The sequence below is a fragment of the Ixodes scapularis genome, unplaced genomic scaffold (assembly GCF_016920785.2).
Source record: "Ixodes scapularis isolate PalLabHiFi unplaced genomic scaffold, ASM1692078v2 PGA_scaffold0__279_contigs__length_252992795, whole genome shotgun sequence".
NCBI lineage: Eukaryota > Metazoa > Arthropoda > Arachnida > Ixodida > Ixodidae > Ixodes > Ixodes scapularis.
Window position 1 is genome coordinate 246,451,834 of NW_024609835.1, and position 27,129 is coordinate 246,478,962.

The following is a 27,129-nucleotide window of genomic DNA, read 5'->3' on the forward strand; positions in this document are numbered from 1 at the left end:
CTAAACATCTGCTGATGAGCACAAAATCGGCAGCACATGCGTAAAGTATAGATCCTTCACTTTAGTGAGCAGCGGCAAGATAAAGGCTTCATCGAAGTCCACACTAATGACTTCGATGGATTTATCTTTGTCGGCATAAATCACCATGTCGCACTTCCTCACGTCCAGAAGCACCATCCCAAGTTGCATCTGGGCATAGTAGGTGTGGCGTTGCTTTGGCATGTAATTGCCTGCCTCATCACGATGCAGAAAGTCGCAGGCTGGCAGAACTGCTTTTGCAGTTACAGTTTGTCCCTTCGTAGGGCATTTGATTTCCACCAACTTTGTTGGCCTCCCTCCCTCAAACACAACTCCGTCCGGGGAGCAGCCTAGCCAGGGGTTTTTGGTGACACAAGAAGGCCACAAGTAAAAACCTCTACTTGACTCTCACTCTCGTACTTCTTTCGTGCCTTCGGTTCGCAGCGCTGGCCGTAGGCAGTTGAAGCGTTGCCACGGAATGATGGCTGCATTTAGGAGTGAACTTTCTTGTCCCAGTCTCCCAGCTTGTAAGTGTACAGCGTGTAGCATGTTGTCCCTGCAATAAGACCGGACGAACAGATTGTCTTAGGTTTTCATTTCAGTGAACACAGTGCAGAACAAATTGAAATCTGCCTTGCCTGAAAGTTGGATCACAAGCAACAACAGTTTAACACAATAGTTGGTCTTCTGAGATCTTTCATGCAGCATGGCAGCATCCCATTCCGCTTACCTGATCAGTGAATTAGTTTGGAAGAAATTAACTCCGCACTTTTCTATCCCGGCATGATTTACGAAACACTTCATACTTGTGGTTTAGTCAGAAACCGTCACATTGTGCACGAGTATATGGAATAAAAATAAAGCAGGTAACTTGTTAACTTTCACGCACTGTGAACCTTAGACAAGAAATTACAACAAGCCTGTTTTGTCTTCTCTGTTTCTTCGGTTCAGAGACTTCGAAATAATGAGGGTATGACTACTGACAGGTTGCCTTTTAATATATTATCTGACGAGGTTGCCTTTCAATATGTTACTTAAGCACTAGTGAAAAATGAAAAAAAAAATTACACTTCCAAATAAAACATGTAAAAAAAAAAAAGACCCTGCCCAAATTAGACACGCAACTCTTGTGTTGATAATTTTTCTGGAGTTTCTGTTGTGCTGAAGAAGTACGCTCACCACAGGCTGCCAGGTAACAGGATAATTCTTTGACCTAGAAACATTTGTGATAAAGCAACCGTCTTTCATACAATTGGTCACATTGTGAAAGCAAGGAATATTAGTAACCTATAAAATGTGCTCTTAAGCAGGAGACACACATGCACAAAATCCAAGCGGTGTCTCTCATCATGAGATGAGAGACACCACACGAAGACAGTCGCAGAACAAGGGCCCCATACATGAAGACAGACACATTTCTTGACTGCACACCGATTTCTTGTGAGCTGTGACTACAGTGCACCAAGCACAAAAACAAACTAACAAAGGGCGTCTGGCATGCTCTAGAGGAGGGGTAAGGATAAATTTTGACCACCTGGGAATCTTTTGACAGGCAACTGCAATCTTGGTTACAACGCACCTTTTCCGCTGTAAGCCTCTGTCCGATTGCAAGCACCTTGGCTTGGATTTTGAAATCCAAGCAACTGTGGATCTGTGGGCCGGTGCAGAGCCGTATGTGGAGAAAGTTTGGCCAGTCTATGATCTCGCCGCCGGAACGCGCCCCTCCCGAGTGCGGCAATCAGCCCGCAGCACAGAGCGAGAGGTGTGAGCGCATGCGCGTGAACTCCCGGCTGTTCCCAGCTGAGCGGGGAAGGCCGCCATTTTCACTCCTTCGCCCGGCTGAATGCATGGGATCGGCATGCAAATTTCGGTTCTTTCCTTTTATTTGGCAGGCTCTGTCAAGAAAATGATATAGTGTTATTCCTCGGTGGCTTAAAAAGCTAACAAATAAAGTTTCTCCACGTTTAAACACTTTTATTCAGGCGAAAAAGAAATAAGCCCGTAGCAGACGACGCGTAGCCTCAACAGTGCTCGGCACGCCGACGGCGTTGCGTCAAAATGGCAGTCGTTTCCTCTTCGTTCCCTTCTTTCTCTCTCACTCCTTCGGTGCTCTCCTCCCTTTTATTCAGTTTTCTCCTCTCCGGCGGCTTTGTCGCCACACCCACTGGCCAAACTCTCCCAATATACGGCTCTGGGCCGGTGCTTTGCTTCACAGCCACATAGGCGGTGAGTGCACCAAGCACCACTTGCTATGCTAATCAATATCACTGCTTGGTAATGACATGTTGAATGAATATATAAAAAATAGAAGGGCTCAAATAGCAAAGGCATGATCTGGCTCAATAAAGCAGAAATATTTTTTTTATATGTTTATAGCAGCAAGTGAAGGAAAGTGTGAGTGAAGTTTCATTAAAAAGAATTGTATATACAGTCGTGGACAATGTAAACTGAAACGACTGAGCAATGATCAAAAGATACTAGTGGCATTGCCCCGGCGAACAAAGTTTAATAGGCAACTCCGCTTCATATTGGTTTTTGAAAAACCAATGCAGTCCACTTCCGTATCATCTAGGAAGACCAGATATAAAATATTACGACCTAGTTCTGTCTAAATGTTTCTTAAACAATCCGGAAAACTTTGCAACTCGCCAAGTTGCCGAAATCAGCTGACTCTATCGGGCGAATTGAGGCGCACCCAACAGCGCAGTCAAGGCTACGGCATTGGCATAGCGAACATTAAGCTACACCTCAAGACCATTGCTCTTTTGTTTGTTTTTTTCTCCTCCGGGCAGGCGTAACGGGTGACGTCAGCAAAATTTCTTCTCTGCCCAAGCAGCACCGAGTTCTGGGCCAAAACTTGGCTGGCGTCTGGCAGTTTAGGGCATTAAAAAGCCCGAAGAAGCCAAAGTAGTGCCAAACCTGACTTCGCTTGGCAACAGTCTGGGTATCTTGGCCCTAATTCGCCAAACAAGTGCCAAACTTAGGCTTCGCTCCCGGGTAGTTCGGTTATTATCTGGCATCTTCGGGCCTAAATCGCCTAACAAATGCCAAATTTAGGGTTACTGCCCGTTAGTTCGGCAGATCTTTGGCATTTTTGGGCCAAAATCGCCAAACTAATGCCAAAGTTAGGCTTCACTTTTTGATAGTTCGGCTATCACCTGGCACATTCGGGCCAAAATCGCCACAGATGTGCCAGAGTTAGGCTTACTACCTTGTAGTTCGGCAGAGCTTTGGCATTTTTGGGCCAAAATCGCCAAACTAATGCCAAAGTTAGGCTTCACTTTTTGACAGTTCGGCTGTCACCAGGCACATTCGGGCCAAAATCGCCACAGATGTGCCAGAGTTAGGCTTACTACCTTGTAGTTCGGCAGAGCTTTGGCATTTTCGGGCCAAAATCGCCAAACTAATGCCAAAGTTAGGCTTCACTTTTTGACAGTTCGGCTGTCACCTAGCACATTCGGGCCAAAATCGCCACAAATGTGCCAGAGTTAGGCTTACTACCTTGTAGTTCGGTTGAGATCTGGCATCTTTGGGCCCAAGTCGCCAAGCGAGTGCCCAAGTTAGGCTTCGCTTCCCGATAGTTTGGCTGTGATCTGGCAGCGACGGACCAAAGGTGCCAAACAAGTGCCAGAACTAGGCTTACTGCCTTGGAGTTCGGCTGATGAGGTATTTGATGTACGCGGGTGGTCTTCATCTTAATTAAATAGAAATCAAGTTTTATTCGGCTGGCAACTTTATCTTATTTTGGTTGTCTCTTGATTTCTGCAGTCCAAAGGTTGGCTGAATGTTTTGACGCGGCTGGAGCAGGCTTTGCAAACGCAAATTGTGCCAGATGTTTTACTCGCGCGTAGGTACACAAGCCAATATCGGGACGCGCCGTGAGACTGGTTCGACATTATGGCGCGTTCACACCGGCGATGCGATCTAGTCGCGCCATAACTTTCATCGCAAAAGCGACCATCGCGGGCAAAAAGTGACGGGTTTTGAGCAGTCGCTTTCTGACCCGACGTTTTGCGATGCACTCTAGTCGCGGAGAGGCCGAGCCAACCAACGGCGTTCGGAGCGAGAGTTTTTGAGACGCGACTCGCCAACGAAAGCATTGGACTCGCTCATCGCGCACGCCAAATTGACCAACTAATTACTTTTTTTTTCTTTTTTTTTTTTTTGCGATGCGATTTAGCCGGATCGCGCGACTGCTATCCCCGGTGTGAATCCGCCTTTACAGAAAGTGCTGCCATTGAGCTAACACTGCGCAAGACGGATGTGCGCACGTCTCAACAAGATATATCATTATTAAGGGGTGTCCAAACTGGACACTACAAAACGCACGACTACTACAAATCCTGAAAATTGAAGCGGACGCGCCCGCTTCAAGCCCGCTTCAATTTTCACGATTTGTCGGAGTCGTGTCCTGTTTGGACACCCCTTTATGCGGCGCATTGCAAAAGCGAGCGTGGCTCTGTGCGTGTCTTGCATTGTGATTGAGCACTGTCAAATCCTAGCGATAACAAAGTGCGGAAACGACCGTGGCTCTATGGCGCGGTTCCCGCATCACACTTGGGGGATGAAAATGAAATCCCGGAAATTGTCCTATTTTAGCGTGTTGATACTTTTTAAACATTAAAAAGTGGAGACACAAAAGGGACGATAAAGACAGGACAATCTCTGAACTTTAAAGCCGCTGTACAAACGGGACGTTCTGCAGAGAAGAACCTTCTCTCCCGAAGCTGGGGGACGGGGAGGGAAAGGTCAAGCGTTGGATGGAAGGAGGTTTAGAGAATGGGATTAGCCTCGGGGCGAGGCCATCCTCTCGAGAGGGAGTGGGGACGGAACAAAGCTGGCCGTGGTGGTTCCGGCTACCAGGTGGAAGAAAGTTAAGCTTGTCAAACGGCGACCTCGGATCCGAGGACGGGCACGCCAGAGAATTTGAAAATAGCTGCTTGATTAGCCGGACGACCCAGTGCGGTCTACTGGTTCTAGAAGGTGACTCGGATGAAGAAAACTCGTTTTGGTCGAAAACTCTAAAAGCATTCTGGACGTGAACCCTTGCCACAAATAAAAATAACACATGCATGAAAAACTGCGAAGGCACCTAAGCTTTCGCCTATGATGTGGGAATGCGTGAGCATTACTGGCAAAGTTATGTTGGCGCAACTTGCAATAAAGAAAGAAAAAAAAAAGTTATGTTGGCTGCAATAAAGAAATAAAAAAAAAGTTATGTTGGCGCAACGGATAGCGCGCTAGTTTCACAATCAAGAGGGCCTAGCTTCGAAACCGGGCAGGAGATGGTTTTTTTTCTCGTGTTATTTTTTTTTTCGTTTTTTTTTTTTTTGTTTGTTTGGTCACGTGGCAAGAAAAATCACATGAACATAAATTTTTTTTGGCTAAGTCACCAGAGATTTTTTTTCTAATTTCTCCTTTTCTTCAGTCTTTCTTTCTTTCTATCTTTCTTTCTTTCTTCCTTTCTTTCTTTCTTTCTTTCTTTCTTTCTTTTTTTTTTCCTTTTTTTCGGTTTACGCTTCCTATCGCAAAACTCTTTGCACCTATTTCGCGTTACATTGGCGTTAGCCAAATCATTTTATTTATGGCAGGGAATTCTGCCGTACGTATCTTATGTTACTATTACCAACCCTGGATTTCGTCCGGCAACCAGTTTAGGAATGACGACGCCAAATTTCTGTTATAATTTCTTTGAGGTCTAAGGCCTCGTTATCCGTCAGCCTCTAAGATTGGCTCTTCAAGTATCTTTTGGGAAAGAGTTGACGACAGGCATCTTTAAGGAGCACGTGTGTCGACCAGAGTAAACATTGCTGAAGCGCCTCTAGTGTGATTTTGGCCGTAAATAACTGGAGGCCCCGGGCAAACCAACCCAATGGAGAAAAGTATCTACCTTTCTGGTTTCATAGAGAGCTATGAAAGTCAGAAGGGACGAATCCCAGCCGAGTCAAACTACCGGCTTGCAAACGCAAGCGTGTTGATAATAGCGCAAAGGAGTTTGTATGACTCTCTCTGGCGGTGCGCAGAGGGTAAAGGCACGGAGGTAATATATGCTTTTGCCCAGTCACCTCGCGAACGGTTGGGTATTGGCTGCAGAGATCCATTTCGCGTTGTTTTATTACGGGATTATATCTTGATTTCTTTGTTCCTAGTTTCACAGACAGAACGAAATCGCTTTTCTCGTGTGGTGTCACGGCGGGAAGACAGAAATCAATCAGAGTACCGAAATTCGACGCTTGTGCTCGTTCTATAGCGCTTCTAAAAACCGTGCGATCACGGCTGTGTATCGTCAACATTGCATAAACTGCCGTTACTTGTACTCGTATTGCATCGTGAGGGAACGACTATGACTGGGTAAACAGAAATAGGGAGAATGGGTGCGTGTGATTTGTTGAAGTTCGAATCAACAAATCGAGCTTCAACGAATGCGATAGTATTGCATTCACTCAACCAGCTATATGAGTTTTCAGATCCTTCCAAGTATGCGATTCGTGTTCTGCCAGTGGTACCTCAGTAAGATTAAAAAACAAAATCCACGTTAAAAAAAAAAAAAAAAAAAATTACGGTGACTCGAGCTGCTCCCGCGCCGAATCATGTTTCACATAAGCGTAATTTTGGGTTCGATGCACGACGAGGGGTCTTCAATTATAAAAATATTTTGATTACGATTATTTGCGGCGCTAAAAATTTGAAAGCCAAGCAGTGAAGACGATGGTGTTCTTATAAATATTATATACATTTTATTTTACACTGTTTGAATACGCTGCCGTCGTTATGTCCTTGAATTATTGGCTAGCTTGTGGCGGACAGGGAAGTCTTGCAGGACCATTATGATAGCACCTACACTAAACCTGCCGCGCTTCGAAAAATGTTAGTCTAATGCATACCAGCTTGTTCAAGGCGGACGAAGCATTACGCATCCGGCAAAGCGCATTAAATCGCTGCCCGCAAGGTTTTTGTTTTTTTATTTTTATTTATTTATTTATTTATTCTTTTTTTTTTTTTGTGCAGCGAGATAATTTTTAGTCAAGCAGCACGCCCCCTCTACGGCGGGTTATGCCGGATTAATGGAGGCGTCTCCTAATCCATTCTCCGTGTTGGCCCCTCGGGGGAGGGCGGTGAAGTGAGGAAAGGAGGGCAGGAGAGGAAGAAACGCAAAAAAAAGTGGAAAGAGCGAACTTTATTTTCGGCTTCAACCTCAAAACCCGCCCGCTCCGTGGGAGTACCGGAAAGAGAAATCTTGGCGGAAGGAGAGGAACCGAAGGAAGTGTACGCGATCCCCCTGTCCTGCGGGACCAGGTACATCGGGCAAACGGGGCGATGCCTCAACGACCGACTCCGAGAACATCAAATGGACGCCGAAAGAGCTGCTTCGGAGTCAAAGCACCCGATAGTCATTCACGGGAGGAAATGTCCCGGTTGCGCTCCTAATTTATGTAATAACAAAAACGGCTTGACATAACAAAAATAACAATTTAATTAAACGTTGCGCCTCCAATGCGGGAGGCATCTTCAGTAGAGCACAGAGCGAGTGAGAGTCGCACAAAAAAGTTCGGCTATTTAGGCATAAAGTTTGTGTACACGTCCGGCAGGGGGCCACGGTTCTTGTTTACCAGCGATGAATCACTTCCGCATTTGTCATTCTGGATGAACCAAGATTCCAGCAGCTTCCTCGGTCCCCACCTTATATCTCTCGCCAAGGTCGATGCCCCTTGACAAAGTCAAATTGGTGTCCTCACGTCCATGCGTGGTCGACGAGTTCGGACTTGAAGCGGGTGGCGTTCGTGGAATTGGCGACATCCCGTGCGTGTTCTTTTAGTCTTGTTATTCTTTTTCGTCCCGTCTCTCCAATATAGGAAGCGTCACATTCCTTGCAGTGCACCTGGTAGATCACGCCCCTTTCTGCCTCTGGCGGGGTCGGGTCTTTTGGCATGGAGATAACATTGACAATTGTTCTTTCGTACCCCCAACGGCCTAAGGGCGCGTCCCAAAGCCTCCGGGATGCACACGACGTCACGTGTTCGTTCGGCTCGATCCGGGCGCCGATGGGACATTTGTTTCTTAACGCGATTGACAAACCAGTCGGGGTAGTTACGTTTCTTCAAAGCCTCCCGCACATGGCTAAGTTCTTGAATGCTAAGTGTTGACTTAGATGGGACAGTTTCTGAACGATGAAGTAACGATCTTACAACTGAGCTTTTGTGTTGAGTAGGGTGATGAGAGTGGTAGTCAAGAAAGTTTTGTCAGTCACATGGTTTACGATATACGGATGTCTCCATCTTAAAAAAAGGTTCACTAGTTCTATGGACACGTACATCTAAACACGGCAAGGTACTATCGGTTTCATGTTCGCAGGTGAACTGAATTGAGGGGTGGACACTATTCAAATTGCGGTGAAAATCAGTTACGTTCTCTCTGTTAACCATTACAAAAGTGTCATCGACATAACGACGGTAGAACTTCACGGGGAAATCAATGCCAGACATTACCTTTCCTCAACATATTCCATGACGAGATTCGAGACGGTGACGGAAACTGAAGTCCCCATAGGGCATCCGCTGACCTGATGATATATGTCCCCATTAAAACTAAGATTACACTGGTTGAGACAAAAACGCAAAAGGAGTATAACGTCTTCAACAAGGAGGGTTGTGCGAGTGGACAACGACTGGTCTGCCAACAACCGGTCACGGGCGACATCAACCGCCAGGGCGTTGGGGACATTCGTAAATAATGAAATCACATCAAAGGATACCATAGCCTCGTGCGGTAGCAGGGTCTGAGCGCGTATAAGTTCAACAAAGTCATGGGAATTCCGGAGGCTAAACTCATTTTTTCTTGTAAGAGGGCTCAGAATCATAACCAGATATTTGGAAAGGCTGTAAGTGGATCAACTAATAAAAGATACAATCGGGCGTAGGGGGCAACCCGGTTTGTGAATTTTGGGGAGTTCATACATCTTGGGTGTCGCGGCGTCAAAGGAGAAGAGACGACGGTATAGGTCGTCACTGATGCGTCCTTTCTTTTTCAGCTCTCGAAGGAGGTCAACTAACTCTCTTTCGGACTTAGCAGCGGGATCTCTTGATAGCCTCACGAAATAGTGACTGTCGTTTATAACTTCATACATCTTCTTCATGTAGTCATCCCTATCAAGCACAACGGTTCTTTTTCCTTTGTCGGCCTTTAAAATCATGATGGAGCTGTCTGACTTCAACTCATTAAGACCAATGCGTTCTTGTTGACCAACAAACAAATGTCCCATCGGCGCCTGGATCGAGCCGAACGAACACGTTACGTTAAGGGTTTCGGAGGCATTGGGACGCGGCCTTGGGCCGTTGGGGGTACGAACTGTATACAAACCCTACAGAACAATCGCCAATGTTATCTCCAAGCCAAAAGATCCGACCCTGCCAGAGGCAGAAAGGGTCGTGATTTACCAGGTACAGTGCAAGGAATGTGACGCTTCCTACATTGGAGCGTCGAGACGAAAAAGAAAAACAAGACTAAAAGAACACGCACGGGACCGCCACCCGCTTCATGTCCGAACTCGTCGACCACGCATGGACGTCAGGACACCAATTTGACATTGACAAGGCATCCACCTTGGAGGGGGATAAAAGGTGGGAACCGAGGAAGCTGCTGGAATCTTGGTTCATCCAGAACGACAAACGCGGAAGTGATTCATCGCTGGTAAACAAGAACCGTGGCCCCCCGCCGGACGTGTACACAAACTTTATGCCTAAATAACCGAACTTTTTTGTGCGACTCTCACTCGCTCTGCGCTCTACTGAAGATGCCTCCCGCATGGGAGGCGAAACGTTTAATTAAATTGTTATTTTTGTGATGTCAAGCCCCTTTTTGTTATTACATTTATCACGTCTTCGCCCGGCTTGTGGAGTATTTTTGCGCTCCTAATTTCACCGGCACGACAGCCATGGGAGGCCACTGCGAGCAAATGGGGAGAGAAATAATTGAGGCCTATCGGATGGCGACAAGCCCGGAAAACATAACCACCCCGTCCATTTCGCTCTCAAGAAAGGAGATTATCTTTCTTAGGCCCTTAAAGGGCCCATGAAACGATTTTTGGGTTGGGATAAATCATTTTAGATTGGGATTTTACTAATAGCACATCGTTCAGTGGACCAAAAGAAAAAAGGTAGAAAGTCAAAAGCCTGACTTTCAGTGCGAAAATTTGAAAACAGAGCGGACATTTTCGTACCTCCTCCCCTTCGCAACCTCTCTGCCTTTTCACTGTGATACAACCGCGGTCCCAAAAGCGCGTTATCGGGTCCAAACTGACGTCACACGCAACCGGGCCTCACTTATTCCCTTCACCCCTAAGCTGACATTGTGGTGGAAGCTACGCGCTTGCCGGACCAATCAGCCGCCTCCCTTTCATCACCTGACTTCATTCTCTGCAGCCACATTTGCCACGCTCACGTGGCAAGTGTGGCTGGCCCAACGAGCACGTAGCTTCAACAGCACTGTCAGCTTCGGAATGAACGGGGTGGGGAAAGCGACTTTTGTCTGAATTTTGAGCGACGGGCTAATCTTCTAGGGGGAGAATGGATGTGTCCGGGATTACACAAACGGGAGTGCGAGCAAGAGGGGACTCCCCCTTTTCGTCTTCTTCAACTGTTTGGTTGGAATGCGCGATTTATGAGTTCAGGAGGAAAGCGAAACAGGAAAAAGTTGGAAAAGCGTTTCATGACCCCTTTAATGGAAGCCGCACGCTGACAGACTAGGCAAGGCGACAAGGTCACCGGCAGGAGCGGCCTTTCCTTTTATGCGTTGTTGATGCCCCTTCGACCTCGCCTTTTGCAAATCCTCCCCACCTGCTTTTGCGTCTTCGTGTGGCTGTCAGCGAGCGCGACAGCCGCTTTAAGCAAATCAAAAGGATGAAGCGAAACGCGTTACTCAGCGTGACCTCTCTACATAGGACGCGTAGGACAAAAAAGTTTGGACGAAAATTTGTCACGTGACTTTTTCTGTCACGCTGATGGGATCTCTGGGGCTGTCGTTTTCGCCGTTTGCCTAGTTATAGAAATAAGCAGGCCACGTAGGTCCGGTTTTCGAACTGGGCTCTTCAGTGTTCTGTTGCTTTCGTGCGTTGCAGACGCGGCCGTGTTTTTTCGTCGTAAACGGTCGGAATACGTCCATGCCAATTTTTCGGTAACAGTCATTTTTTGCACCGGAGTTCGTGGAATACTTGTGATGTGTTTGTTGGACACGCTTCGACAAAAACTGCTCTTCGCCGACGACGAGACGTCAGTTGAATGTGCGCAACCTTCTTCCTCGAATGTGTTTGTGGGGTGCCTGAGTTGGATTATGCATCTATCAAGGATTACATGATATCGCTCTTTTATTAGTAAGTGCACTGCAAGCATGATTCTGATAGTCGCCCTGCTTTCCTTTCATTCTCCGCGGTTTTACGTGTGATGAGTTTTGCTTGGCATGAGGACAGTGATAATTGTATTTTATAATTTGCTTTTCGTTTTACAGAGAAGTGTGACCTTTGTAAATATGTTGAGAATACACTGTGTGTAATGATAGTTGTTTAATAAACTTCTGGGAGCGATCGAAAACATTTGTTTGTCCGTATAAATGATTGGATATGCAACAAATGACATGTAACGTACACATACTTGCACGTCGTTCGGCCAATACGAAGCAGACGCATCGTAGAGTTTTCGCACAATATTACGCGAACGCTAGGCCGGGGCGAAACAGCTGTACGGCAATACCTGCCGGGTATCAAACGGTGGTGCAAAACTGGACAGTTGAGCGATATTGTAACCGACTTTCGGCCGGCACTGGCACGATACTGCAAAGTATTGCCGTGCTGCTTGGGAACGGAGGTGATGACATCTTACTATCGTGCTTCCAACGCTTATTTATTTTATTTCTCTCCTGGGACGCGTAAAAGAGCACTTCTGTGACACACCAGAGATATTCGAAACTTGGGCTGGCCTCTCGGCTTTCTTTGCCACTTTTGGCACTTATTTTGCACTTCAGTGGGTAGCCAGAAAAGAGCCAAACTTCGGCATGCCCCGAATCGACAAATTAACATTTACTGCGGCAGTTATGGCTCAAGTCTGGCACTTACTTTGGCACAACTGTGGCGGACCAGAGAGAAGCCAAACTCGGCGAGGCTGAAATACCGAAATTAGGCGTTGCTTTGGTAGTTATGGCTCAAGTATGGCACACTTCGGCACTCCTGTGGCGTATCAGAGAAACGCCAAATTTTGGCGTGTCCGAAATACCCAAATTAGGCGTTGCTCTGGCAGTTATGGCTGAATTATTGCATCAACTTTGGCGCTCCTCTGGCGGACCAGAGAAACGCCAAACCTTAGCACGTCCCAAATACCGAAATGAGGCGTTGCTCTGGCAGCTATGGCTGAAGTATGGCACCAACTTTGGCGCTCCTCTGGCGGACCAGAGAAACGCCAAACCTTGGCACGTCCCAAATACCGAAATTAGGCGTTGCTCTGGCAGTTATGGCTGAAGTATGGCACCAACTTTGGCGCTCCTCTGGCGGACCAGAGAAGCGCCAAACCTTGGCATGCCCCGAATTCCCAGTTTAGGTTTAATTATGGCAGTTATGGCTCAAATCTGGCACCAACTTTAGCGCTCCTCTGGCGGACCAGAGCAACGCCAAACTTTGGCATGTCCAAAATACCCAAATTGGGCATTGCTGTGGCAGTTATAGCTCTAGTATTGCACTACTTCGGCAATCCTGTTGCGGACCCGAGAAAAGCCAAACTTTGGCACGTCCCAAATACCGAAATTAGGCGTTGCTCTGGCAGCTATGGCTGAAGTATGGCACCAACTTTGGCGCTCCTCTGGCGGACCAGAGAAACGCCAAACCTTGGCACGTCCCAAATACCAAAATTAGGCGTTGCTCTGGCAGTTATGGCTGAAGTATGGCACCAACTTTGGCGCTCCTCTGGCAGACCAGAGAAATGCCAAACCTTGGCATGCCCCGAATTCCCAGATTAGGATTTACTATGGCAGTTATGGCTCAAGTATGGCACCAACTTTGGCACTCCTCTGGCGTACCGGAGAAGAGCCAAACTTTGGCATGCCATAGGATCGCCCAACTTAGGCTATAGTTAGGCACCGTACTTTGGCACTGATGAATGCCATGGTGCAAAAACCGAACTGCGCCAAAGTTGGGCCCTTATGTTTGCCAGACCTTTGCCCAAGTTGGGCATTCCTCTGGCGTGCTACCTGGGTGCGCTCAGCGGTGTCCGCATGATTGGCATAACGCGCCTGTGCAGTGCGCTTCTTGGGAGCCGTCCCGCCGCTACCACCGTCTCCCGCTTCTCGACCACTGGTGTCATAGTCCCAATGTTTGTGATTACTGTCTCCGAGTTTCATTCACACTAAGTGTGCAGTCGTCGTCTAATGTTGTAGACGCCAAAACGTAAGGAAGACAGCGGTGCAGACGAGACTTAGCGGCGATTGCACCGTTGGGACACGCGATTGCACACGCCTGCCCCTACAATGGCTCGCCCCGATTCCGCCCGTAGTTGCGTAGAGCATCACGTGACATCTCGTACCACGTGATAGCCATGTTTTTGGTGGCTCGAGGCCAATGCTGCCAGACGGAGTCGAAGTTTCGGTTTCAGCTCACGTTTAAGGTAAGATTTAGCAATATATATATCATTTTTCGCGAAGCCAATGGGGTGGTGTCTTTTATTCGTGCTTTTTAATGTGAAATCACTCATTATCCCAAAATTTTCGGAATTGAGTGGAGTTGCCCTTTAACTATCGGCCAGAGACAGCATGCGGACGAGATTGCAGTGTGTGGTAAGCACTGTGAAGTACTCTGCCCGTTTCTTTTCTGCGTTTTAGGGCCACTTTAATGTAATTGACCTTTAGTCTTTTCTACCGCTTACCCACACATGTTGCCACCTTCATTATCTGAGTGCACGGCTCCTCAGTGATGTGATTGGCCTAAGCCGTTTTGGAGCACCTTTCGGAGCAGCCATAACAGTGTTTTGGAGCAGCAAAAGTTTCCTTTGGAGCAGCCAAAACAGTGTTTCGGAGCAGCAAAAGTGGCTTTTGGAGCAGATATTCTTAGATAAATAATTCTAACCATGTTCAAAGTTTTTAGATAAATAAAAGTATTCGTTATAAGTGCTGGACAAACGAAGGGCAAATTGCTCGCCGCAATAAACAAATTATGGTCAAGTTAGACCGCCTGGGAGCCTTTCAACATGTAACTGAAATGCCAATGGCATGACACATTTTGCAATGTTTCAGTTAAATGATACATATACCTATATGTACCCGCTATAGATAAATAAAAACCAAACTGTATATATTAAATTTTTTTGAAAATGACCAGCTTAGCAGTAGATATCACAACATTAGGTTTGACTAGTTATATAATATAATAAATAGAAGCAGTCTCCGACTGATGAGACACATAACCATACTGCAGTGCAATGCCAAATTGTACACAAGACAAAGATGCATTACGACTAGCGGGTGTTTTTCTTTTTGCTTTTCGAAACATTCTGCAGGGCTGCTGCAAGCCTCGCTGGGCCTTCGGCTAGTAATGAATCTCCACTTTCAGTGTATCCGAAGAGACATCCCAAAAGTGTACAGTGTTGTAGGCATTGCTGAGCAACTCCGAAAAGCCGCTTGTCGCCATTTTACTGGTTTCCGACGTGCCAGAGTTTCGTCAAAAGTAAGCAAACGTAAAACAATGAATTGCAAGCGTCCCGGCTGGTGCCTCTGTCGTACAGTTATGTTCGCATGCACATTAAGGCAACTTCGGCAGTCTTGCATTCACGTGCTACGTCGCACGAGCGAAGATGGCTGTTCGATTGGAGACCGAAACCATGCCTTTCCGCTCCGTCGCCAACTCGTTCCCAAAATTGAAAGCAAAATGTAACTGGCCAGCATACGACAAAAAACAGTCCAGCGGCACGTGCTTGCCCGGCCGGCAAGCAAAATACAAGCGAAACCCACTAAAAAAAAAAAAAAAAAAAACCTGGGTGCATCGATGCAAGACATAGCGAGCCAGGGTGCAAAAGTTCTTAGAGCGCTTTGCGCAACGACTGAACTCGAGACATGCAAGCGCGCTGTGCGCGGGTTCAGTGTGCAGACATTGCCTTCTTTGCTGTAGCTCACTTCTCTTCACTAACTTTCTTTCGTGGCAGATTTTTCACGTATCGGGGGTCCTTCTCGAAAGAAAGCCTACTGAGAGAAACGTAGCTAATCAATACACAGCAGTCTTTGAGTTATGGAGGGATTCTTGTAGTAGCTATATGATTTAATTAAGAACAGGAATGTTGATGAACATGCGGCAGTCCTTACATTTCAGTTAGAAAGCGACGTGCGGATGGCAACACCTGACGTCGTGCGACCACGGCAGGGACCAAATATGGTTTTCCCAAGGCCGCTGCTTTCAAAAGCGAGTGCTTCAGCTCACAAAGTAACTCCCGCCGCGCAAAAACGTGGTTTTGTTTCCCAGCACGACGGCATAGGTGGCCTGGTAAACGGCACGCTAAAGATGGAGCGTCCGCACACGCCCGTGTCTGTCGTTGAAAAAAGCGTCAACAAACGCGAGACGATACTTCAGAGACGACAAAAGCGCAAAACAAGAGACGGCGGCAAAAACCTTGCAAGACCGCGTGGACCATTGATGCAGGGTACTTTGTGTAGGGCGGACTGGCTGCTTATGCATGCTTAATTACGGTACTCAGTTTAGTTTCGGTTTTGAAAGGTGACCAAAATAGGTTTTTTCGTGCAGGCTAGGCGCAGATTACCCATATTTTGGCAAAATGTAGCGGGATGTAGCAGGGTTCGCCCCTTGGCGCAGTTTGGCGCAGCAATCACATCGCTGGGCTTCTGCATTAGTCAAATAATTTCTCTGATGTCTCAACAGGCAAAAGTGACAAGTCAGATAACATGCCACTGCAATCCCTCATTACTAGTTCAATTTCTCGAGTTGGGGCAGTGCTAATAGTACCTTTAGGTCGGTACTCGGCCATTTCAGCTTACCTTGTCCATGACAGTACAAAAAATCCTAGAGACAACCCAAAGGATAACAGAGTCACATAGCTTTATGACTGTGATAAATGGTGCATGGCTTGCAAAATATAAGCTCACATAAGCTTGCAAAATTGTACTGTACCAAGATTGCATCATGTCAAGAAGTGGAGCTCGTGAATTGGAGGTGGGCTGGCAGTACATGCAGCTGACAACTGAAGTGCACCACTATTATCAAACAGACACCCAAGTCGTGGAAAGTAGTCACATCACATGTGTTGATTTCACAACCTAATTAAGATTTGCCCCGCCAACACTGGTGTAGGTGTAATTTTTCATTAACCACAACGTCCAAGAATGCAGGCAGCATGTACTGGTTGGCCTATAACGGCACAATTTCATACAAAATATTTGCTCTCAACCATCCATGCAGACCTTGTATCGGTCCTTGCCAGGCTGACCTAACCCTTACAAAATATGTATATCTGGCCAGATCTGAAGATTTCAGATATGGCCATATCAAAAATTGGCCACATTAACCTTATATGGTATATCTGCCAGATATAGCCTCATAATGCCTGATATAGCCTGATGCCCCTGGCCAGGCATGGAAATCCCAGTTCTGGCTAAGTAAGGAAATTCCAGATCTGGCCAGGCATTTCAAAAGGACACAAGCCTGAAATCAGCACTTTATATCTTTTTATTGTCTACAATTCTCCCAACTGCCCCGGCCCGCACTCGAGGATTTATGGAAACGGTGATCCTTAAGCTGTTCAGAAAATTTTATTCCACAAAAATGCACGCTCGCTGCACGCAACAAACATATTCAACGGTCTCGCGGGGGACTGGTCTGTAGTATCAACTAGAGTTTAAGGCCCATTAAACAGTAAAAAGTTGATCATGACGCGACCCCTCACCACACAAAGGTAGCGGCACGACCACCGGCGGAGGAACTCTTGTTCGCCAAGGGAGAACCGCTGGTCGTCCAGGTAGGCGGTGAGTTCTTTTCGGATGTCCCACAACAGCGGCCACAACGCGCGGCGTCGTTGTCGCTGGGCCGTCGCGACACAACGGTTTCGCCACAGCACCCACTCACATATTGCCACTAGTAGCAGCGCAAAGGCGCCCCGCGGGCAACGGCCTTGTGTGACGTATACGTCCACCCCGAGACCTCGAAACGAGCGCTGTATTACGCGCCATAGGTCCCTCGCCGGTACACACTCTCTCACGACGTGCGCGTTTGTTTCTATTGCACCACAATTGACGCACTGCGCGTCCCGTACCACCCCCCAGCGGAAAAGCCTGTCTTTTGTTGGGAGGACACCCCAACCCTTTAACCATTCAAAGTCGCGCACGTGGTCCGGCAGCGTGGACGACGTCAGTGCCAGCCACGGGTACGGCTGCACCGTGCCCGGCGGCGGCGGGGGTTGGTCTGCCACCACTAAGCGTTCAACAAGCCTAGACGCCGGGGCCTCGAGTATCTCCTCTCGTGACACGTGGACGCTGAGCTTGTCGAAGAGATCCGCGGTAGACCTGTAAAATGCAGGGGTCGTCTCCGCTCGGGGCCGAAGAGGGCTCGGAAGAGAGTCTCCCAAAAGACGGTTATTGGCGCCGAGGAAGTAGAGCGTGAGTGGCCGTGCTGGGTTGTCGTGGCCGTCAAGGATTGCCAGGGTTGTCTTCAGGGCCAGTAGGGGCGCTACCAGCTCGATGCACGGAAAGCTCCACCCTCCTTCACAGCGGGGGAGGCATAAGCGGGAGCGCCTCACGAGTTCTGTGCGATTGTTCCAGAAGAAGGTAAACAACGCCGAGCGCACTTGGAGGATGAAGGGGCGCGGCGGGAGGGCTACGCGGGCCACATGCCACAACCTTCCGCAGAAAACCGTCTGAACAAGGTACCGCCGCACAGCCATGGGGAAGTCGTAATGGCCAGCCTCAGCGGCCTTCTCTATGATCTCTTGACGCAGGTTGGACCAGGTCTCCGGAGCCACGCCGGAGGCGTCGTACGAAATTCCAAGAATGGTAACGGACTGGGCTCGTGGCAGAGATGGCGGGCACGTGGGGGGAGCCCCGATACAGAGAGATTTGCTTTTTTCAGGGTTCAACCGTGCGCCGGAGAGGCACGCGTACTCGTCGAAGGGTCGGAGGGCCTTCACCAGGCTGTCTTCGTCGCGCAGGTAGAGGGTCACGTCGTCCGCATACGCCGAGACGCGAAGCTCACCGGACCCAGGTAGAGCAAGCCCGCTTATGCTGGGGTGCCTGTCGACTCCAACCAGGAAGGGCTCTAAGCTGAGGACGAAAAGTACCGGGGAAAGCGGGCACCCCTGCCGAACTCCTCGCGTTACCGGAAAGCGCGCCACTAAGGAGCCATTCAGGAACAAGTCACTCCGCAAGTCACTGTACAAGGCTGCGAACAGCTGAGCACTCTCGGAGGAGAAGCCAAACCCGTCGAGAACACCGAGCAGGTATTGGTGCTCGACGCGGTCGAACGCCTTGGCTTGGTCCAACGACACAAGAAGCCCGTTCGCCCGTCGGGAGCGTGTGAACTCCAGGATGTCGCGGGTGAGAGTCGTCAAAGTATGTATGCTGCGGCCCGACACCGAGCACGTCTGTCGGGGGTTTACCAGCTCCGGTAGGAAAGTTTGCAGACGCGAGGCTAGGGTCGCCGCGAGGAGCTTGTAGTCACTGTTTAACAACGTTATCGGGCGCCATGCCCCGGGGTCGGCATGGTCACCACCCTCCTTGGGGATGAGTACGATCCGTCCCAGCCGAAAGGATGGCGGTAGGAGGAGGTCTTCAAAGTAGACCCGCACGACAGCGGTAAAGAAGTTACCGAGAATGTGCCAGAACGTGCGGTAGAACTCCGCTGGGAGACCGTCCGGTCCTGGTGCGGAGCCGTTCTTCATCCGCTTCAAAACGTTCCACAGCTCGGTCGCGGACGGGGGCCGCCGCAGGCCCGCGTCATCCTCGGCGGAGATCTTGGGGAGGCCGCTGAGGAGAGGGTGCGAGGACACCGAATAGCGATCAACCGGCGCGTCCGACTGGGCCAGCGATCGGAAGTGGGCTGCGAAGCGACCATTGTCAAGGTGGCCGGGCGACCCCGATGCGGAGGGCGTCTGCTGTCTTTCAAAGGCTTGTAGGCTTGTGCGATGGGTGTAGCGCAGTACCTCCGGGTGGACCGACGGGCTCCCCTGAGCCTGCAAGACAGTAGCCGCGGTGGAGTCCCACCGAAGGTATCGTTCGTAGCGTCTCTGCAGCTGGTCGAGGTACGCCCTCATGAAGGGGGTCAAGGCGCCCCCTCGGCGGACGATACGGATTCGGAGGATAGTGTCTTGTAGAAGCCCTCGATGCCGTTCGCGGAGGTGCCGTCCCATCAGAGTGCTGAAGCTTTGCCATTGACCTTTTAGGCGGTCCCAAGACGCCGGCTCTGGGCGCACGCCCACTAGCGACTCCTTGACCAGGTTGCCTAGCGTGCGGCGCGTGGTCTCGTCGTGGAGGATCCTGGAGTCCAGACGCCACGGACGTGGGGAGCGTGCGACGGCAGAGTCGAAGCAGAACTTGATAAGTAGCGGACGGTGATCGGAGATCTCTTCTGGGCACGACGGGAAGTCCACCGCAGTACAGGTCTGTAGTGCGGCAGATAGCGTGCGAGTCAAGTACAGCCGGTCTATGCGACTTCCCGAAGCCCCTCTGTTCCACGTCGACTGGTGGGTGGATCCATGCAGTAAGGACCATCCGTCTACGAGGTCGAAGTGCCTCACAAGCCGCCGAAGTTCACGGGCGGACCAGGTTGAGCGACCCTGACCAGGACCCCGAACGTCGGCGTTAGAGTCCAGAACGCAATTGAAGTCGCCGACCAAAAAGCACGGGCCCGCGTCGAGTAGGTGCACGTCCAGGCTGCGGAAGTACTCATGCTGGAAGGTCGATACAGTTGGTGCGTAGACAGTGACGAGGCGAAATTTTCGTTCACCGAAGAAAAAGTCCAAACGAAGAGTCCTTCCCTCCGTATCAAAAAGATAAGTGGCATTGCGAAGCAGACTGCGATTGCAGACAACCACGCCCACGCCCGTCGCGCGGCGCGGCGCGTAAGAAAAAAAAGCAGTCACAGAAAACCGGGATTCGAAATCCGGAACGTCACGGAAGCGGGCAAAGTTGGTGTCTTGTAAGCACAGAAGATCGCAGTTCTGCATCCTCGCGAAATGCATCACTTCAGTTTGCTTCGCTGGGTTTCGAAAGCCCCGCACATTCAGGGATAATATGCGAAGTGTGGCCAGTATAAAGTAAAAAGGGGGATAGGGACGCCGGCGTGTTGCTTAAAACGTGGAGCTGTCGGACGATGCTGGAGAGGGGTCCCGACGCGGGGGGGAGGACTTTCGCGGTTTCTTGGGGCACGTGGCTCGTGGGCCCCCACTGTCAGTTGAGCGGGAACCGCTGCTCCTGAGGGGACGCTTGGAGTCCTCGTGCGTTAGTCGGTTCGAATCGGACTCCGGTGTTTCAGTTGTGGTCGTATCCATACTGTCGGTCGGTGTCTCTGCGGGGCCACCTGGAGCGGGGTTCTCGTCGATGACGAGGTGGTCGCTGTCGCTGGACACCTCGCCATCACCCGACGCTTGGCTCCACGCTGCATAGGTGGTGTCGCCGACAATAACCGCGGCGGTTCGGGCAGAGTCCGTCGCTTCGGCTGAAGTCACCCCCGAGCCGGTCGGGCTTGGCTCAGGTGGGGCGGGTGGGGGCGGCGACGGAAGAGGCGGTGGTGCGGCCGCGGCTGCGGCGTCAGGTGGTGACGGAGGGGCGACGGTGGAGACGGTTGGTACGGCCGGAGCTTCGGGGGCGATGGGACGGGTCGCGTTTCCTGGGTCGAGGGCCGGGAAATCGGTGGCGTAGTTTCCGGTGACCATGGAGGAGTAGCTTCTCTTGGCCGTGCAGTCCACAGTCGCGTGGGTTCCACCGCAGCGTCCACAGTTGGCAGTGCAGCCCTCGGTTGGGTGCCCGAAGACACCGCAGCGGTCGCAGTAGCCCGTCGTACACTGTGCCCGGACGTGGCCCTCCTGCCTGCAGCGTCGGCATACACGCTTCAGGCCGCGGTAGTCAAAAGTAGCACGATGTCCGGCGACGCGCAGGAAGTTGGGCAGGGGGTTAGCCTCCTTCATCTCCATGCGGATGAAGCGGGTTCCTGTTTTCACAGTCGCCGTTCGGTGGTAGGTTGCGTAGGAGACGTCGATGACTTTGCCGTACGGGGTCAGGGCTTGGACGAGCTGGTCGTTGCGCACAAACGTCGGCAGGAAGAGGCAAGTCACATTCGTCACCTGCGGACCCGTCGGCACGATGGGGACTGACTGGTTGGCGATGGAGACGCTGCCGGCCTCACGAAGCTTGAGGGCGGCTGCACGGGTGTTGACGACGACTTGGAAGTTTGTACCTCCTAGGTGCTGCGCCGAGAAAATTTCGGGCAGCCCCACAATGGCGGATATCCCATCAATGAGATCGTCCGCCGATGTGCCTACTGGCACGACAACGTCGAAAGCGTGCGCTTTCGGCGGGGGAGAAGATTCCGTCGACGCGGCCGCCATAGCGGTTTGCACCCTCGCCGGGGCGCTCGACGACACGTAGCCAGGGACCGCAGAACGCAGGCCCCGGACGAGATGCAGCCAGGAAACCAGGAACTCAGGAACAGCGACGAGATGTTTCAGCTCCTTAGTGATCGCTAGTTTTGACCAATTCCATGATTACACAGTTTCGAGTGTAATTCGTAGTCACCCTGAACAATCGTCCCATAGGGCTCAAGTGCCTGTCATATGACCTTCAAATTTTCTCGTCAATGGCAGCGTTTATGATACTGTGCATTCTGTCCAACCTTCAACCAAGTTGAGCATCCGAAATCTCTTACCATATTATCATTCTCGTGATTGTTGTTTTAGCAGGAATTACTTCAAAGACGAGAAATCACAACAACCAAAATCGGGATTTAGCTGGGTTTCAGCGGAGCTGTTTATGACATTTTTAGCGTTTCTAACTTAATATCAGCGTCTTTGAAGCTGTACGAGAATGATAATAATGTAAGAGATATGTCTGCAGCTCATCCAGGTTGAAGGTTGGACGGAATGCACAGTACTGACATTGGCGGGACATTTTAAAAGTAGTATGGCAGGTACTTGGGTTCTGCATGACACGTGTTCAGGGTGACTCCGAATTACACTCAAACCTGTGTAACCATAAAATTGCTCGAAATTTTCGATCACTAGCCAGCTGAAGAAACACCGTCCCCATGATTCCTCGAATACGTGCAGAGGCGCTTGGGGAATATAGCAAATTGTCTATTCGGGCGTAATGTTAACACTGAAATAATTAAGGTACATTGAAATCCTCGTGAAAAACAGCACACATAATCTCGAACTTAAGCTTGTCAAAGCTGAAGTTTGGGATTATTTGTGCTAATATTTAGCTCGCGCACAATGAGTCATTATGAGTTTGGTAACAAAGATTTTTTTTTTACTTTTTTTACTTTTTATTATATTGAAAACCGGCCGCCAGATAAGTCTGTATATACGCCAGATAAATCTGTATATACGCCATATCAGGCTGTATATATGCCAGATAGGTCTTTATATATGCCAGATAAGTCTTTATATACGCCATATCAGGCTGTATATACGCCAGATAAGTCTGTATATACGCCGTATATAATCATATAATGTTTGATATGGCCAGATATGGCCCAGATATGAGATTTTCATGCGGGAAGTAGAACAAAACATTGCTTTGAGACAAACTAGCCGTTATTGTACAATGTTTTTTTTTTCTTCTAAATCCCCCTTTGACAAATGTGATGTGACGAAGGGGCCTGTTGCCAGTAGGTCTACAAAAAAATTGACATAAGAAAGACGGTATCCTGTCTCTGTCCATCAGGCTCCCTTGTGTCTTGGATGAAATTCACAAGTTCAGGCACAGATTTTTGTTCAGGTCTTAACTTTGGTACATTTGTAAAGAAATTACTGCCGGCAAGCTAACTGGCCACAAATACATTACTACGGTCATTAGTATACAAGTCACTTGTCTGTAAGCCGGCATCATCGTTGCAGCATCCAGGCGGCTTTGTTGTCTCTGGTGTCGTGCAACATGACAGTAGCTACATCAACGGGGACCACCACCTCCTTCTCCTAGAAGGAAGAGCAGCCTTCAGGAAGAGATGCCGGAATCTCCGCAAGCCTTGCCAAAACGTTGCTGCCCTCACAGCATTGTATGACGTGCCGGTATCTCTCATCCAAGCTTGGAGGTTCCGGGGCACTGGACAGAGCACCCATGGAAATCTACTTTTATGAACAAGATAACATGTTTCATGACTGTAGCCGCATTTAGATGGATGCGACTTTAGCGCATCGACTCCGGTCGTTCTTCGAATGAAGCCAATGCGGCATTGTTTACATGAATGCTCACCAAGCCCTACGTGAAGGTAGCGCCATGCCGTGTCAAAGCTCAAAGTTAAAGCTGCGTTTCCGGCACCAGCCGCCATGAGCGTACCAACCGGGGGGCAGGGGGGGCGCTTTTTGCCCCCCCTGAAACAGCCGCCACTGGGCAGGGCAAACACTGGCCGGCGGCGCCCGAGGGATACCAAGGGCACCGCCACCCGGCCCTGGGGGGAAGGAGGGGTCTGGTTTGCCCCCCCCCCACACTCAAAAACAAGTTGGTACACCACTGCCAGCCGCACCAGGTGACCACGTTTTCCGGTGCATCACACATGAATGCCTTTCGGCGAGCATAATGATCTTTTCTGCTGTCTTCGGTGCTGTGTAAGAAGTTACGAGTTAGAAGAAACACCAAAACCCAAGTGTTTTGGGCTCCGGTCCGGGCCGCGAAGCCACTCCAAACCAGAGGCGACGTGTGTGCACACGCCCGGGCGAGCGAGATCATTTCCGAACGCTCCGAGGACATCACCGCGCTTCACCTCGACAACCGGACAAATCGGATGATGAGGCCGAAAGTCTCCGGCGCAGCCGGAAACGGCACCGAGGTAGTACTCCTGAGCTGCTCGTTCAGCGTTACCATGCAGTGCTCGGAGCTCTCGGCGTCGTTCGTGCTTGCACCGAAGTCTTTAGGGACTCCCTCGGACGCACAAGCCGTACTTCGCAAGGCTTGGACAGGTGCCACCCTCACCGGGCAGCTCAGCTATATCCTGCTCACTTATGATGGCAATAAAAGCTTGCGCTTCTTCTCGGGAGAAAATGCAGGCAACCGCATGGGACCGCCATGTTCTCAGCTGTTCACTCGCTCCTGCAGCGAACACCTTCCCATAATCCTCCCCATTCCAAAATGCGATGCGACCTTCGTTTACATGGGCTGAATGAATGCTCATTCGCCGTCTCGATCCACCACGACTTAAAAGCGAGGCGCATCCTTGGCACATTATGCTGTTTGCATGACCGCACTGAACGCAACAAGTTGTGGAAAGTCAAACTGAGGCATACATATTCTGCAGCATCTGTTTAGGTCGTCTTGCTCTTTGCCAATGATGGAACCTAAGGCACCAACCATCTGCGGGAACTTTCGAAGCAGTAGCTTTACGGGCAACACTTCGCAGGGATTTCAACCTTGTATTATGTCGTCGCCACTCCTGGTGCGAGGCCAGAGAAGCCATGTTTACCCGTCGACAGCACTGGCATCTCGCCAGTAATGACGGGACAAAAGGAGAATCTTCTAGGTCATGTGCTTGAAAGCCTTGTTTTCAAACATTACTCGCGTTATACGAAATCCCACTGTGGCAGTGTCCAGTTGCTACGCGTAATGTTGGATGGTTTTAGAAACTTCCACCGCGTTTACCCAGTTACTTCACGGATCACTGGTGGCAGTCGTCAGTGGCTTCCGCGATGCCAACCACGACGGCTATAAGAATTAACCACATTACAATTTCGTCCTTGGGTACGTGACAGCACCATTTCATCCGCACTGCGCTATCGTGCTACAGCTATCGCTCTCATTTCTTCGCAAGTTGTGGGCGAAGAATCCTGACTTTTTTATGCCTCACATACTAATTTTTGGCTCGATCTGAGAATATTTTGCACTACTGCGCATGCTGAGTTCCGATTTGTGCAGACTTTACGTAATAGTGTTGACTCATGTTAGGCTCCTGGGGGCAAACGGCAAATTCGGGCATCTGGCACACCCAAGCGAAGGATTGAGGATTCGTTTCAACCATCTGGGGACCTTTCAACCTAAAACCGAAATCTCGGTTATGCCCCAATGTAAGACTAAGTGCTCATTCACAGAGCACCGTTTGGTTATGTTGCATTGTGTTACGAGAGCTTATATCGAGAATCAGCGGGAAATCTGTGTTTTGTACGAAGCATGGCAACCAGTTCTAAGAGTAGCTTTGCATGCAACATTCGAATCACGGATGTCCCAGTGACTGATAATGAAACATAATAAAATGTAAACAAATGCTCCAGTGTGAATGGGCCTTGTGGAGAGGGCTCGTTGCACACTTTCCACCGGCAGCCACCTCCAGACTACAGGCACCTCGCCAGGGATCCGAGCCCGGCAACTTAACATCCGTAGGCCAGCGCTTTGCCTCGGAGCCAGTGAGTCAGCTAGCTCCTGGGGTTAAATAAGCACATTTTAGCTCACCTGCACGACTGTTCTGCCCGCCGTCTTCTTCTGTAGAAGAAAAAGCCATAAACAATTGGATTAATAATTTCAACAATCACTACACAACCCAGAACCACCAGGTTCCTGGTTTTATGATGTTTATTCGGTATGCTGCTGCATACTGAGTAATTAAACTAAGCATTAACATGATTGCAGAAACTACTTATCATCAATGCTGAATAACTAAATGTTGATATGGTTACTGCCACTACTTATGATCAATGCTGAATAATTAATGATGACGTGATTGCAGATACTACTGATCATCGATAGCGTCCAGGTAACATAAAATTTAATTAGATTCTCTGAGAAGGTTGGCATTGTCAAACTAAGCTCAAGACTTGCTTGAATTTGTTACCAGTGGGACAAGAAAGCAATGACAAAGAGTATGGAATAGCTGTACTAATACTTTAGTGTGGGTTTGTTCACATATTTCTAAATTCGGACGTTTCTCACTACCTGTGCTTGGCAACCGCGGAGTTGAAGCAGGAGCCTGTTAGCAGCTTCAAGATCTCCCCTTGCTCTTGGGTAGAACATTCCAGGGGGGCTGGCAGCATTCTTACATGACAAAATGCCGTCACGGGCACAGCCTCTCCGTAAAGTGCCTTTCCAGGCGCCTTCCTCCATGAGCACTCTTCATCAGTGCAGCTCAAGTTCTCGAGAGCATGAATTCCCGTCCTGTAAAATGAAACCGAAACCAAAATGTATGTGCTTGCATATCTTTCCGGTGAACGGCGAAGTGCCTATTTTGTGTTTTGATATGTGCATTACGCCGTATATTTCCTCATATTTTCCACCGTGCCAGAAACAATTGTGTCAGGTTGAGAAATGAGGCCACGCAACGATCGGATCGACGTATCATGCGCGTGAAAAATCTGACATACAGAACTCCGGGAGGCACTCAATCACGGCGCATTTTTGAGCGTGTTTCAGCCACCGCCACAGAAACTATCGTGCTTCAATGCGCGACATCAAGGCCTACAGCGGCTATTAGCACTCGGCGTGCCAATATTCGTATATATATAGTATTCGTATATGAACGAGTGACGAACACAGATCCAGCAAGACGATCTCGGACACTCGCTGCCGTACCTCAGTACAAACTCCCGTAAATAGGTACAGACCTGTTGCAGTGTAGGAGGACGGCGATTACGTGCTTGCAGCACTCAGAAGGTCCCGCCACGCACGAGCAGGATGCGGTTCCCACACGAAACTTAAATGCGTCGTCCCCCGCAACGAGTTTCACTTGAGTTTCGTGCGGGTCTCCTCGGACGCTACTCGTCGCGAGACACAGGGCTAATACGTCAACGCTGTCTTCAGTTGATGCGGTTTTTCCACACAGGAAAAGGTGCCTTGCCTGCAGCAGAGGGTCTGCTTCTTCATAACAGCGGGAATAAATTGTCGCGTTTGCGAACGCTAGAATTTTATTAGGAGGGATCTCCCCGTACCTCCGACCCTCACTAACTCAGCCAT

The 27,129-nt window shown here is 49.5% G+C and overlaps 1 pseudogene; it reads right to left on the bottom strand.

Annotated features, from left to right (window-relative positions):
* On the bottom strand, nt 1–27,129 carry LOC115312526 (annotated as a pseudogene).